The sequence below is a fragment of the Schistocerca serialis genome, chromosome 1 (assembly GCF_023864345.2).
Source record: "Schistocerca serialis cubense isolate TAMUIC-IGC-003099 chromosome 1, iqSchSeri2.2, whole genome shotgun sequence".
Classification (NCBI taxonomy): domain Eukaryota; kingdom Metazoa; phylum Arthropoda; class Insecta; order Orthoptera; family Acrididae; genus Schistocerca; species Schistocerca serialis.
The window spans coordinates 887320671-887333924 of record NC_064638.1 but is presented as its reverse complement, the minus strand read 5'-3'; the positions used below and the strand labels follow the sequence as shown (position 1 = coordinate 887333924).

At 35.9% G+C, this 13254-nt stretch overlaps 1 protein-coding gene across 1 annotated transcript in view; it reads left to right on the top strand.

The window, feature by feature from the left end:
• Window positions 1-13254, top strand: part of LOC126411210 (beta-glucuronidase-like) — a 110020-nt gene that overhangs the window by 93280 nt on the left and 3486 nt on the right. The window lies entirely within an intron of this gene.

The window sequence follows — 13254 nt, the reverse complement described above, 5'->3', positions numbered from 1 at the left end:
TCCCTGTATTTTACCCCTGCCACCTTCAGAATTTGAAAGAGAGTATTGCAGTCAACATTGTCAAAACTTTCTCTAAGTCTACAAATGCTAGAAACGTAGGTTTGCCTTTCCTTAATCTAGCTTCTAAGATAAGTCGTAGGGTCAGTATTGCCTCACGTGTTACAATATTTCTACGGAATCCAAACTGATCTTCCTCGAGGTTGGCTTCTACCAGTTTTTCCATTCGTCTGTAAGGAATTCGCGTTAGTATTTTGCATTCGTGACTTATTAAACTGATAGTTCGGTAATTTTCACATCTGTCAGCACCTGCTTTCTTTGGGATTGGAATTATTATATTCTTCTTGAAGTTGGAGGGTATTTCAGTTGTCTCATACATCTTGCTCACCAGATGGTAGAGTTTTGTCAGGAATGGCTCTCCCAAGGCCGTCAGTAGTCCTAATGGAATGTTGTCTACTCCCGGGGCCTTGTTTCGACTCAGGTCTTTCAGTGCTCTGTCGAACTCTTCACGCATCTCCCATTTCATCTTCATCTACATCCTCTTACATTTCCATAATATTGCCCTCAAGTACATCGCCCTTGTATAGTCCCTCTATATACTCCTTCCACCTTTCTGCTCTCCCTTCTTTGCTTAGAACTGGGTTTCCATCTGAGCTCTTGATATTCATACAAGTGGTTCTCTTTTCTCCAAAGGTCTCTTTAATTTTCCTGTAGGCAGTATCTATCTTACCCCTAGTGAGATAAGCCTCTACAGCCTTACATTTGTCCTCTAGCCATTCCTGCTTAGCCATTTTGCACTTCCTGTCGATCCTGTTGTATTCCTTTTTGCCTGCTTCATTTACTGCATTTTTATATTTTCTCCTTTCGTCAATTAAATTCAATATTTCTTCTGTTACCCAAGGATTTCTATTAGCCCGCGTCTTTTTACCTACTTGAACCTCTGCTGCCTTCACTACTTCATCTCTCAAAGCTACCCATTCTTCTACTGTATTTCTTTCCCCCATTCTTGTCAATTGTTCCCTTATGCTCTCCCTGAAACTCTGTACAACCTCTGGTTTAGTCAGTTTATCCAGGTCCCATCTCCGTAAATTCTCACAGTTTTGCAGTTTCTTCAGTTTTAATCTACAGTTCATAACCAATAGATTGTGGTCAGAGTCGACATCTGCCCCTGGAAACGGCTTACAATTTAAAACCTGGTTCCTGAATCTCTGTCTTACCATTATATAATGTATCTGAAACCTGTCAGTATCTCCAGGCTTCTTCCATCTATACAACCTTCTTTTATGATTCTTGAGCCAAGTGTTAGCAATGATTAAGTTATGCTCTGTGCAAAATTCTACCAGGCGGCTTCCTCTTTCATTTCGTAGCCCCAATCCATATTCACCTACTAAATTTCCTTCTCTCCCTTCTCCTACTACCGAATTCCAGTCCCCCATGACTATTAAATTTTTGTCTCCCTTCACTATCTGAATAATTTCTTTTATTTCATCATACATGTCTTCAATTTCTTCTTCATCTGCAGAGCTAATTGGCATATAAACTTGTACTACTGTCGTAGGTGTGGGCTTCGTTTCTATCATGGCCACAATAAGGCGTTCACTATGCTGTTTGTAGTAGCTTATCCGCACTCCTATTTCTTTATTCATTATTAAACCAACTCCTGCATTACCCCTATTTGATTTTGTATTTATAACCCTGTATTCACCTGACCAAAAGTCTTGTTCCTCCTGCCACCGAACTTCACTAATTCCTACTATATCTAACTTTAACCTATCCAGTTCCTTTTTTAAATTTTCTAACCTACCTGCTCGATTAAGGGATCTGACATTCCACACTCCGATCCGTAGAACGCCAGTTTTCTTTCTCCTGATAACGACGTCCTCCTGAGTAGTCCCCGCCCGGAGATCCGAATGGGGGACTATTTTACCTCTGGAATATTTTACCCAAGAGGATGCCATCATCATTTAACCATACAGTAAATCTGCATGCCCTCGGGAAAAATTACGGCTGTAGTTTCCCCTTACTTTCAGCCGTTCACAGTACCAGCACAGCAAGGCCGTTTTGGTTATTGTTACAAGGCCTGATCAGTCAATCATCCAGACTGTTGCCCCTGCAACTACTAAAAATGCTGCTGCCCCTCTTCAGGAACCACACGTATGTCTGGCCTCTCAACAGATACCCCTCCATTGTGGTTGCACCTACGGTACGACTGTCTGTATCGCTTAGGCATGCAAGCCTCCCCACCAACGGCAAGGTCCATGATTCTTGGGCTTCGTTTATATATAGGAGGAAAAGAATAGATCCGAGAATGGATCCTTGAGGGACTCCAGTTGTAATTATTCCTGCATCTGAAAAATGTGTTCTAGTGCTATCATTTACTTCATACATTACTACTACTTTTTGTTTCCAATTTGTCAGATGTGAGGAGAATCGGTTTTATGCAGTGCCTCTAATGCCATACTTTTGGAGTTTTTCCAACAGGATTCTGTGGTCCAAAATGTCAAAGGCTTTACTCAGATCTAAGAAAATACCAGCAGTATTTTGTTTATTATCCAGTGCTTCTAGAGCATTTTGTAAGAAATTATATATGGCACAGGTCATAGATTTATTTTCCCGAAAACCATGTTGGGCATCACCGAGGATTTTGTTCTTATCCAGAAATTCCATTAATCTGTTAAATACATGATTCTTTCAATGAGTTTGGCAAAAACTGGTCTATAGTTTTCCAAAATGCTATGTCACCTTTTTTATGAATAGGGATCACTTTGTCAATTTTAAGATAGTCAGGAAAGGTTCCAGTTGAGCAAGATGAGTTGATTGTCTCTGCAAGGGGTGTTGAAATGTTTATAATGCATTCCGTTATGATAAAGTCTGGAATACTATCAAATCCTGGGTATGCTTTTCTGGAGGTTTCTTTCGGGGTTGTGTCATAGAGATAGATTGAGTGGAGGCAAGAATTTATTTTAGTTAATTGGACTATCTTTCTTATTATTAATTATTAGGTTTTTTGTGTTGTTTTCATAGTACTGCCTGAACAGATTTGCAATCTGCTGCGGGTGAGTACTTCTTTTGTTGTCACAGTTCAGTGTGATATTTTCCTTTTCCCTATTTACTTCCTGCTTTATTACTTTCCAGATTGCTTTGCTTTTATTTTCTGACTCAGATATAAACTTATTATTGGCCATTATTTTTTGCCGACATATGACTTTTCAACACACCTGAATATATTTTGTTTTCTAACCATTGAGAAAAGGGGATATGTCGCAGTTTTTTCTCTAACTGAGCAATTTTCTTTTTGTGTTGCTTGAGACTTTTATGCCTCTTGTAATCCATGACTTTGCTTTTAGATCTGTGTTCCTTACCACCCGTATTTTGAGAGGAAATCCTGTTTCAAAGTAATAGTTGAAGATGACAGAGAACTTTTCAAACTTTTTGTTGGTGTCATGCAACTGAGAAATTTCTTCCCACTGTTCTCTTGATAACAAGTGATTGAATGTTTCTATGCATTGTGTGTTGAAACTTCTTGCAGTCACAGTCCTTTTATGGTTTTGTCTGTGTAGTAAACAGTCTGAGAGGGTTACCGCTTGAGCTTCGTGATCACTAAAATTTGTATTTACACATTTTGCAGTACAGGGTGTGTTAATAAATATTTGGCCCACAGTAGCAGCAGACATTTTCGTAATTCTTGTTGGGGTTGTAATTTTTTTCTTTAAATTGAAAGTATCTGTTAGGTTGAACAACTGTTCTTCTCTCCTGCTTATTGCAAGAAAGTCATTGTTGAAATCCCCACACAGTACTATTGAGTCCTTGCCTACATGTGTCCTGTTTAGTAATGTTTCAAGTTTATTGATTAAAGCCTTAAAGTTACCATTTTGAGAGCAATGAATACACACAACAACTGTCTTTGCACCACTGATTTCTACAACTGTTGCTTCAAAGTCTCTCTCTGTATTGAGGTACTGAAAAGTATCAATAGTTTTTAATTCCAACCCACTTTTAATTAAAATAGCAGTACCTCCATTTTTGTATTTTCTTCTACAGAAGTAGCTTGCAAGTGTGTGTAGCCTGGTATTATGAATGAAGCAATCTGATCTGGCTTTAACCAGTTTCCTGAGATACATGGAACACTGACAAAATGCATTTTAGTGTTTAGCAAAACCTCAATGTCTGAAACTGTGTTTGTGATTGACTGTACATACTGGTGGTATATAGATTTGTCTACTGGATTTTAAATTAACATCAAAATTTCCTAAGGGCATTATTATTACATCACTTATCCCAGTTTTATTTGGAAGGATTCTGTCCACAAAAAATCACCGGTGCAGGTGCTTGGAGTCTTCTTTACTCTCCTTGACTTCTGCATGCTTTCTGCACCCAGGATGTTCATCCATGTGCTGTTCTTTAGTGGTGCTGTTGTTGGCTTCTTGCACCCGTCATTTCTTAGCTTGTTCAGCCTTGCTGGCTGCTTCCATTTGATGGTTTTCTGTCTAATCTGGCACATAGATAAATGATCCACTTCGAGCCATGAGAGATGTCACTTCTGTTACCATGAACTTCTTATTTAAAGAATTAGACACAACACATTTGTCGTTGAGCGGCATGGCTATCGAGATATCCTGCTTCAGGTGTAATTTTTGACCTACTATTTCTAAAATCTTGCAAATAATGAATTTCTTTCCCTCTCTTTTGATCTTTCAAGTTCATCTACGAATGTTGCCTTTTTAAATTGTCTGCAGATATTTTGAATGTCTTTGTTTGCTTTTCGTGCCTCTTCATTTATGCAGGACCAGTTTGGTACTGTAAGTCATGGCGATGTGCAACTGAAAAAACGATCACATTTGTGTTTGTGAATTCAAGTAATCTTTGCTTAAGAGAAATCGTGAGTTCTTTTGTATTGCTGATTGCTATGTCGTATGTTCCAGTGAGGAAAACAGATAAATCATTTGTACTCAGTTCCTATACTTTTTCACGGTTTACTATAGTCACAGCTTTGAAGTTGGTGCATGGTTTCACAGCAATCTTGATTTTGTAAGTACATCAGTAACTTAATTCTGTGGCTATTCCTTGTTCTTGACCATCTGTAAATAGATCAATTTTAGCTGCGCTTGTTAAGGGAAGTTCATATGTTTCAAAAACACTACGGCATTGTGGACTGCTATGCTATCTTTTGAACTAATGATAGTAGTAATTGGCAAACTTCATTAGCTCTGACATGGAAGACATCAATGTCCTGTTTTGTTGGCTTGCATTTGGCAGATTTTTGTTCACAATCACTTTGTGTTAATTTCCTTTCCGTGGTGCAATACTTTCTTGTTTTAGGCCTATCTCTACTGTACAGTCCTGTTTATCTCCACGTGATTCGCCATTACAGTCCTCATCTGGAAGTAGGCCTACTTCGTATGAATTTTCGTGCTCTAAGTATAAACTGTTCACACCTTTTACCACTTTCTGAAAGCTGATTTTCCTTGAAACTTCATTCCACTTATCTGCAGGGTCCGCGATTTCTTGCGTAGGTCTCGGCGTGTTTTGATGCGCCAGTTGACCATTTCATGCTTTAAGTTGATTTATTTCCATTTGTTGCCCACTGATTATGAATTGCACACTTGATAAGCGTTCCTTTAGTTTCACCTTTTCGACCTTAGGGCCTACATTTTCGACTGGCTTCCTTTTTACCACCGAAATTACCATTTTTTCGCGGAGGAATACGATACACTTTGACACTTGCTGCCATAAATTCAGTACTCATTTGAAAAATTTTATGAAAGAGAAATTGAGACAGAGAAAGACAAAAGTTGTTGTTATTACAGAAGTAATTACTTCACAATTTACCTCTTGATGTCTTGATAAATAAACCATTTAAGGTATATATGATAGAAAACTGGAACAAATGGATGATGGCTAAAACCCAACATGAAGTCACCATCATGATCTACGTAGCACATAGTTCTACATAAAAAAAAGAAGTCTAATATGATTCCTCGCGCCAAGGGCACAACTCCAAAGCTAATACATTTCACAGATATTGATCACAATGCAAATAAGTGCAACTTGTACATGTAACACTTAAAACTTACTTTTACTTTAGTTAGTTATTTTCATGTCCCATGGATCATTTTGCACAATAAATCTTCATTTTGTGGGATGAGTCATTTTACACTCATATTACTAATTAATTTGTAGATCTATTTGTACTCTAAACATCACCAGATGATTATTTTTTTCCCCAAAATGAAAACAAGATATACAGATCGAGTTAGCAATTCTTACCCACCACCTTGTACACATTACAAACATATAAATTCTTCTATGGAACAGAAGGAGTTGTCAAGGAGAAACGTTCACTATTTGTTTTCAAATTTTACTTTGCTGTCGGTTAGACATTTTATATCACTGGGCAAGTGGTCAAAAAATTGTTTTGCACCATTGTGCACTTCTTTCTGTGCTAAAGACAACCTTAATGTTGAGTAATGAATGTCATTTTTTCTTTGAGTGTTGTAATTGTGTACCTCATTGCTGCTTTTGAACTGAAGTGGATTATTTACAACAAACTTCATAAGGGAATAAGTATACTGTGAAGCTATAGTCAGAATGCCCAACTCCTTAAACAGATGTCTACAAGATGAACGCAGGTGAGCACCACATATTATTCTTACACATGTTTTGGGCAATGAAGACCTTCTTTCTTAAAGATGAGTTACTCCAGAACATTGTTCCATATGACATTACTGACTGAAAATAAGCAAAATACGTCAACTTACTGATTTCTCTCTCCCCAAAACTTGCTATGATTCTAAGTGCAAATGTGGCTGAACTAAATTGTTTTAGGAGTTCCAAATTATTATTTTTTTTTCAATTTAAATTCTCATCAGCGTGGACACCTAAGAATTTTGAAGTTTCCAACCTATGTATTATTTCATATGATGTATTACACTTATCACTGGTGCAGTACCCCCAGAGGTGCAGAACTGAATATCATGTGTCTTTGTGACATTCAGGGTGAGGCCATTCACAGAAAACCAGTCAATGATAGTTTTGAGAACATTGTTCACCATTTCTTCCATTTCTGTATGTATACTGGGAGTGATTACAATACTGGTGTCATCTGCAAAAAGAACTAATTCTGCTTGTTGTATATTAGACAGTAGATCACTTACATATATAAGAAAGAGTAGTGGACCTAAGATTGAGCCTTGGGGAACCCCATATGTGATTAACCCCCCCCCCCCCCCTTTCCCTCCCGCCCCAGTCAGAATTATGTCCCTGGATTCTGTTGGTTGAATTACTACTAAGACCACTTTCTGCATTCTTTTGGTTAGGTATGACATGATCCATTGATTGGCTGTACCATCAGTCCCATAAAACTTCCATATACCTTGGAGTATATTATGATTCACACAATCAAATGCCTTGGATAGGTCACAGAAAATGCCTACCAGTGCTATTTTGTTCCTTAATGCTTGTAATATCTGGTGTGTGAAGATGTAAATGGCATTCTCAGTAGAGCATCACTTCTGAAACCCAATCTGTGGTTTGCTGAGGATATTATTGTTGCCAAGGTGAGCTACTATTCTAGAATACATCACCTTCTCAAAAATTTTGTAAAATTATGTCAACAGTGAAATAGGTCGGTAGTTACTGAAGTCTCTCTTATCACCTTTCTTAAAGAGGGGTTTAACAACAACATATTTTAGGCTCTCTGGAAAAATGCCTGGTGTTAGTCAGACAATATTGGACTTATTATATGGGAACAAATCCTTAGTACTCTATTGGAAACACCATCAAAACCAGAAAAGTTTTTATCCTTGAGAGCATGCATGACCCTCTTAATTTCACAAGTAGAAGTTGGTGGTACATTCATATGATGCAATTTTATGAGAATTATTTCTTCAACATATTGCTGTGATCTTTCTCTTGAACTCTTGGTCCCTATGCTTTCTACTATGTTTAAGAAGTGATTATTAAATAAATTTGCTACCTGTGACTTGTCATTTATAACCTTCCCATTCAATTCAATAGTAATGTTATCCGCTTCTGTGGTTGGTTGTCCTATCTCTTGCTTCACTATATTCCATATTGCCTTAACCCTGTTGTCAGACATACTGACTTCTGATATTACGTGCATGTTTCTTGATTTTGTAATAATCTTTCTTAGTAATTCTGAGTAGATTTTGCAGTGTGCAACTACTACTGGGTCTTTACTTGTTCTTGCCAAAAGACACATGTCCCTTTTCTTTCACAAGATACTTTAATGCCCTTAGTGATCCACAGTTTTTTACATGGATGTTTGATTTCCCTTGATTTTGATTTGATTTATTGATCCATTTTCATCTACAGCTGCACAATGTGCAAGAGATATTTGGATTTTTATGTTAATATTAACTGTTTTACATATACTATACCTTTGTACATAATAACACACATTAATATATCAATTAATGATGAATACTTAAATAAATTTTGTTACACTATATACAGAGAGATAAAATTCAAATGTATTTCTGAATGAGACTACATTGGGTTAACATAGAAAAATTTAGTTTTGTAGGTATTCATTTACTGTGTAAAAGCAGTGATCAACCTAGTACAACTTCAATTTAGATTTGAAGTGACCAATGTTTTGTATGTGTTTAATGGTATCTGGTAAGGCATTGTATAGTTTGATTCTAGGATGGACAAGGCCTTTTTGAAATAACTTTGTGTTGTCATTTTGAACATGTACATCCAATTTTTGTCTTGTATCATAGCTGTGTATTGTGTGATGTTGAGTGATGAGTGGTCTTCTGATTAGCTTATGCAGAAAGCTAATTTCAAATACTGATATGAATGTTTCATGGAATGTATTAAATTTTATGTTGGCATTTGGTTCTTTATAAATTTCATCTGAGGTTGTTTCTTGTAAACTACTTCAAATTTTCCAAACATCAAAATCAATATTATGATAACAATGATAATCATAATAAGAATAGCAATGTATTAAATTACACAAATACACAAAATATGTTTGACCATTTTCAAGTTTAATCATTTCAGTGAAAACAGTTTAGATAAATAAATTTTTTTATCGATCCATAAGTGAACATTAAGTTAATAATATCTGCATTGTAGGTACAGACATAAAAATGTTATTCTATGAGATGTTTATTCGATTGCAATGTGGATTAAATAAGAGTATTGTGTTGTTTATAAAACAGTGAAAGTGTATCAATGACCAGTTTCATTACAAAGAGATGCTACAAATGACTAGTGCTGGCATATATAAACAACTAAATTCTCATATGGTGACAAATAAATTACTATTACATGATCAGAATTGATGAGGCTGAAATAAGGACTTCATTCAATGAAAAATTATGTGATTCTAGGGTCTTTTTTATTAGATAGCATCACTTAAGTGCACCTTTCATTTATTTATTCATTTGTAATTATTGTTTTCATCAACTAAGAAATGTATATAAATTAAATATAAGAATATTTGCACAAGATTAATTTGATGGACATTGCAAAATTGTTTAAGTGTTGTTTGAATTCTCCACACATGGATGGATATGTGTGTGTGTGTGCGAGTGTATACCCGTCCTTTTTTCCCCCTAAGGTAAGTCTTTCCGCTCCCGGGATTGGAATGACTCCTTACCCTCTCCCTTAAAACCCACATCCTTTCGTCTTTCCCTCTCCTTCGCTCTTTCCTGATGAGGCAACAGTTTGTTGCGAAAGCTTGAATTTTGTGTGTATGTTTGTGTTTGTTTGTGTGTCTGTCGACCTGCCAGCACTTTCATTTGGTAAGTCACATCATCTTTGTTTTTAGATATACAACTCATTAAAAAGGTTTACATCACTTGCTCCAAGTCCAGAAAATTGAAAACTTCAGTTTACAAAACAGATCTTGATTACATTGTAAACTTTTACATGACCAAAAACATGTTTTGTCTTATACTGAATTCCTGAAGTGGACAAACTAATACTGTCATGTATGAAAGCATGTTTGTAGATGATGAGATTCAGCTGCCTCACATGGTATAAGAATTACTACCAAATTGCACCCAATTGTGTCATCCCTGTAATGTTTGTTTTTATTGCCAAGTCAATTACTGTATGTCAAAGCTTCAAAACTGCAATGTACTTCTGAAAACCCAGCAAGAATTGCACAACTACATGCATAATTCATGATCAACTTCCAGCATCAGTTTTTCAGACAGTGTTATCATACACTTGCTATGCATCACAATTAATTCTCAGGAAAAAAATATTATAAACAAAGTCTGTTTTGTGATGAATATACGACAGTTACGATCCATCTAGTTGATCAAAGGAAACTGAGGGCACATAACAGAGTGAGCGAAAGAGTGAATGTAAAGTGGTCAGAATTAAATGTTTAACTCTTTACTAATGCAAGGCGTTTGAGAAATTTTTTTTTTCCTGTCTTTTTGTTACTATTTATTGTTTTACTTACCTTATTAATTTTGCTATTACTACCAATTTTGAAAAGGGAAAAAATCTCTACAATTCATGTGGGATTCTGTCACAGGTTCTTTGCTACCCACCAGATACCTTGGTTGCTACATCAGAACCATTTGTGGTTAATGATGAATACCTTATGAGTACATAATCAGCAGTCATAAACATTTCTTCCTTGAGTTTCTAGGAAAATGAATGTTTGTAGACGATGAAAAATGCTCAGTTTTGAGTTCTCTATTGTGTCTGCCAATTTTGAGTCAAGTGAGTGTCATGAACTGTAGGGGTGGTTTTCTCAAAGACTGGGTTGGAGGGAGGGGTGGGGGGGGGGTGTTTCTGAGCCAAAATATCGTAAGGCTCTCATTTTATGTTGTAAACAACCAACCTGCCAAATATTAACAGAATCATTTGGCCATGTCTAAGGCTTTCCTCTTGTCTGCTGGTTTTTGGTGTAGGTGACATCATGTTCATATCTCTCTTGCTTTTTCCCATTCCATAGACCCAAAAATTAGATGATTCTCATCTGTGTGGAACATGTCAGAAAGTATAACATAAAAAACATAGAACATTTGAATAAAATACTCACTTCCCTGATCATCTGTCAGAAGGTTGTAAAGACATGCAAATACATAACAGTAACCTGGAACTGCTGATATCTACAGAATTCTACACTGTCAGAATGAAACAGAGTTATGCAATTTTAATGAATTTATGTTATACAAGATACCTAGTCTTGACTGTTGTGACTTAATGCTTGAAATGAAACAATAACCAAACCAGTCGACAGTCTAAAGTAAGCCAAGTCATTGTCATTTGCAGATATGTTATGGCCAATATTTTTGTGAATGAAAAAATAATTTATCTCATTGATTACTAATTAACCTATTACTGTACTTTTACTCAGGACAATGCATTGGCTTGCAAAAGTGCTTTCACAATGGGAAAACTAAGAGATTTGAAATATGAGTTCTTGGGGATATCCAACCAAGTCCTTAAATTTGGTAGGCTGTGATGTTCACCAATCCCCACAGCTAAATTTGCAGGTGAATAATGTATTATGCCCAATGCAGAGTTTATTTCATCCATAGATGAGTATTTTGCTCTGGTACTGTAATTCAAGCATGGAATCTACTCAAGGGCAAATATGCCAGACAAAATGAATTGATGTAAAATGGACTGTCTCAAAATAACATGTGTCAACCTTGTGCATAAAAGTGTCATCTTTCAATATGAAACCAAAAGCCTTTCACTTTGCCCTCATATTTCTGTGTTTGTTTCTGGCAGTGATAGCAGGATGTGCTACTGCTAAATGAGAGATATGGAATGAACATGGAGTTATCAAACTCTAATCAGATATAATTCCCTTGTAATATCCTAATGTTGTTATGGTAATATCAGTCATTGATAGTAACTTACACAAAAAATTTCAGTCTGTCCCAGCAAAGTTGATGACCATTATTCACTTACAGAATGTGGTCTGGTGGTGGAGAAAGATGGGTGTGGGTAATACAAATAAGGACATTTATTTGTATCATAGACCCTTTAAATAAAAATAATTTTGTATTAGTACCAGATAATTTAGATATGAAGAATCACTTATAGTACGGTTAGCAGTTTCATAGAAAAGTAGTACAAATTTCTAAAAATTCTACTGCAGCATGCATATCCAACAAAATTTTTCATTATCTTTCATGCCATTAAAAATGAATGTTTGAATGGTTGTTATGAAATCAGTAACAAAATAATTTTATTAATAAACTAAGTTACTTGTGTAATATATTTATTCATAGTGGTATTTTTTGAGATACGCTTAAAATGATTTTGTCAGGTCATTTCACAAACAGTTCACTATTGCCAGTATTCTCAAAACAATTTTTTAAATCATGTACAATATAATTTATATCATGTACTTCAGAAAAATTCAGAATCTTATTTAAAGATCTCACAGAAAATCTGAATAAATTCAGGTTATATTTAAAGGCTTTCATTGGCACCACAGTTAGTGTTCAGATACACATAGATGACACAGGTACCAAAATTGAGGGTAGGAAAACAGAGCAGAACTGTTTTCAAATGTTCATTTACAGAGGAAGCTCCAGATGTACTGCTTGACTGTAATTCTCACACTACTGCAGAGACAAGTGAAATAGATATTAGTGTTAGTGTCACAGAAAAACAACTGAAATCAGACAAGGGCCCAACAGACTCCCTGTCAGATTTTATACAGAATTTCCAGCTGAGTTACCTCCCATTTTAACCATAATATACCATAGATTCCTCAAACAAAAATCTTTGTCCAGTGACCCAAAGGAAGTGTGCATCAAATCCATCTAGAGAAGGGTAGCATAAGTAATCCACAAAAATTCCATCAAATTTCATTGTTGTCCATCTGTTGCAGAATATTAGAACATGTTACGAGCTTAGACATAATGAACTATCTCAAAGAGAATGGCCATCTGTAAGACAACAAGCATAGATTATAGATATATTAGTCATACAAAACCCAAGTCACACCTTTCTCACGTGACATACTGAAAGTTATGGATGAAGAAAGTAAGGTAGGTGAAGTAGTTCTTGTCATTCAAAAGGCATTAAATCACTGCCACATCAGTGCTTATTAATCAAAATATTATCATATGGGGTACCACAAAAAACAAAATTTGTTATTAGTTCGAGGATCTCTCAGAAGGAAGGTATAGCATTTTATCTTGGATGCAGACTCATTAACAGAAACAGAAGTAACTCCGGACATGCTTCAGGGATGTGTATCAGTACCCATGCTGCTTATGTTTATATTGATTACATTGC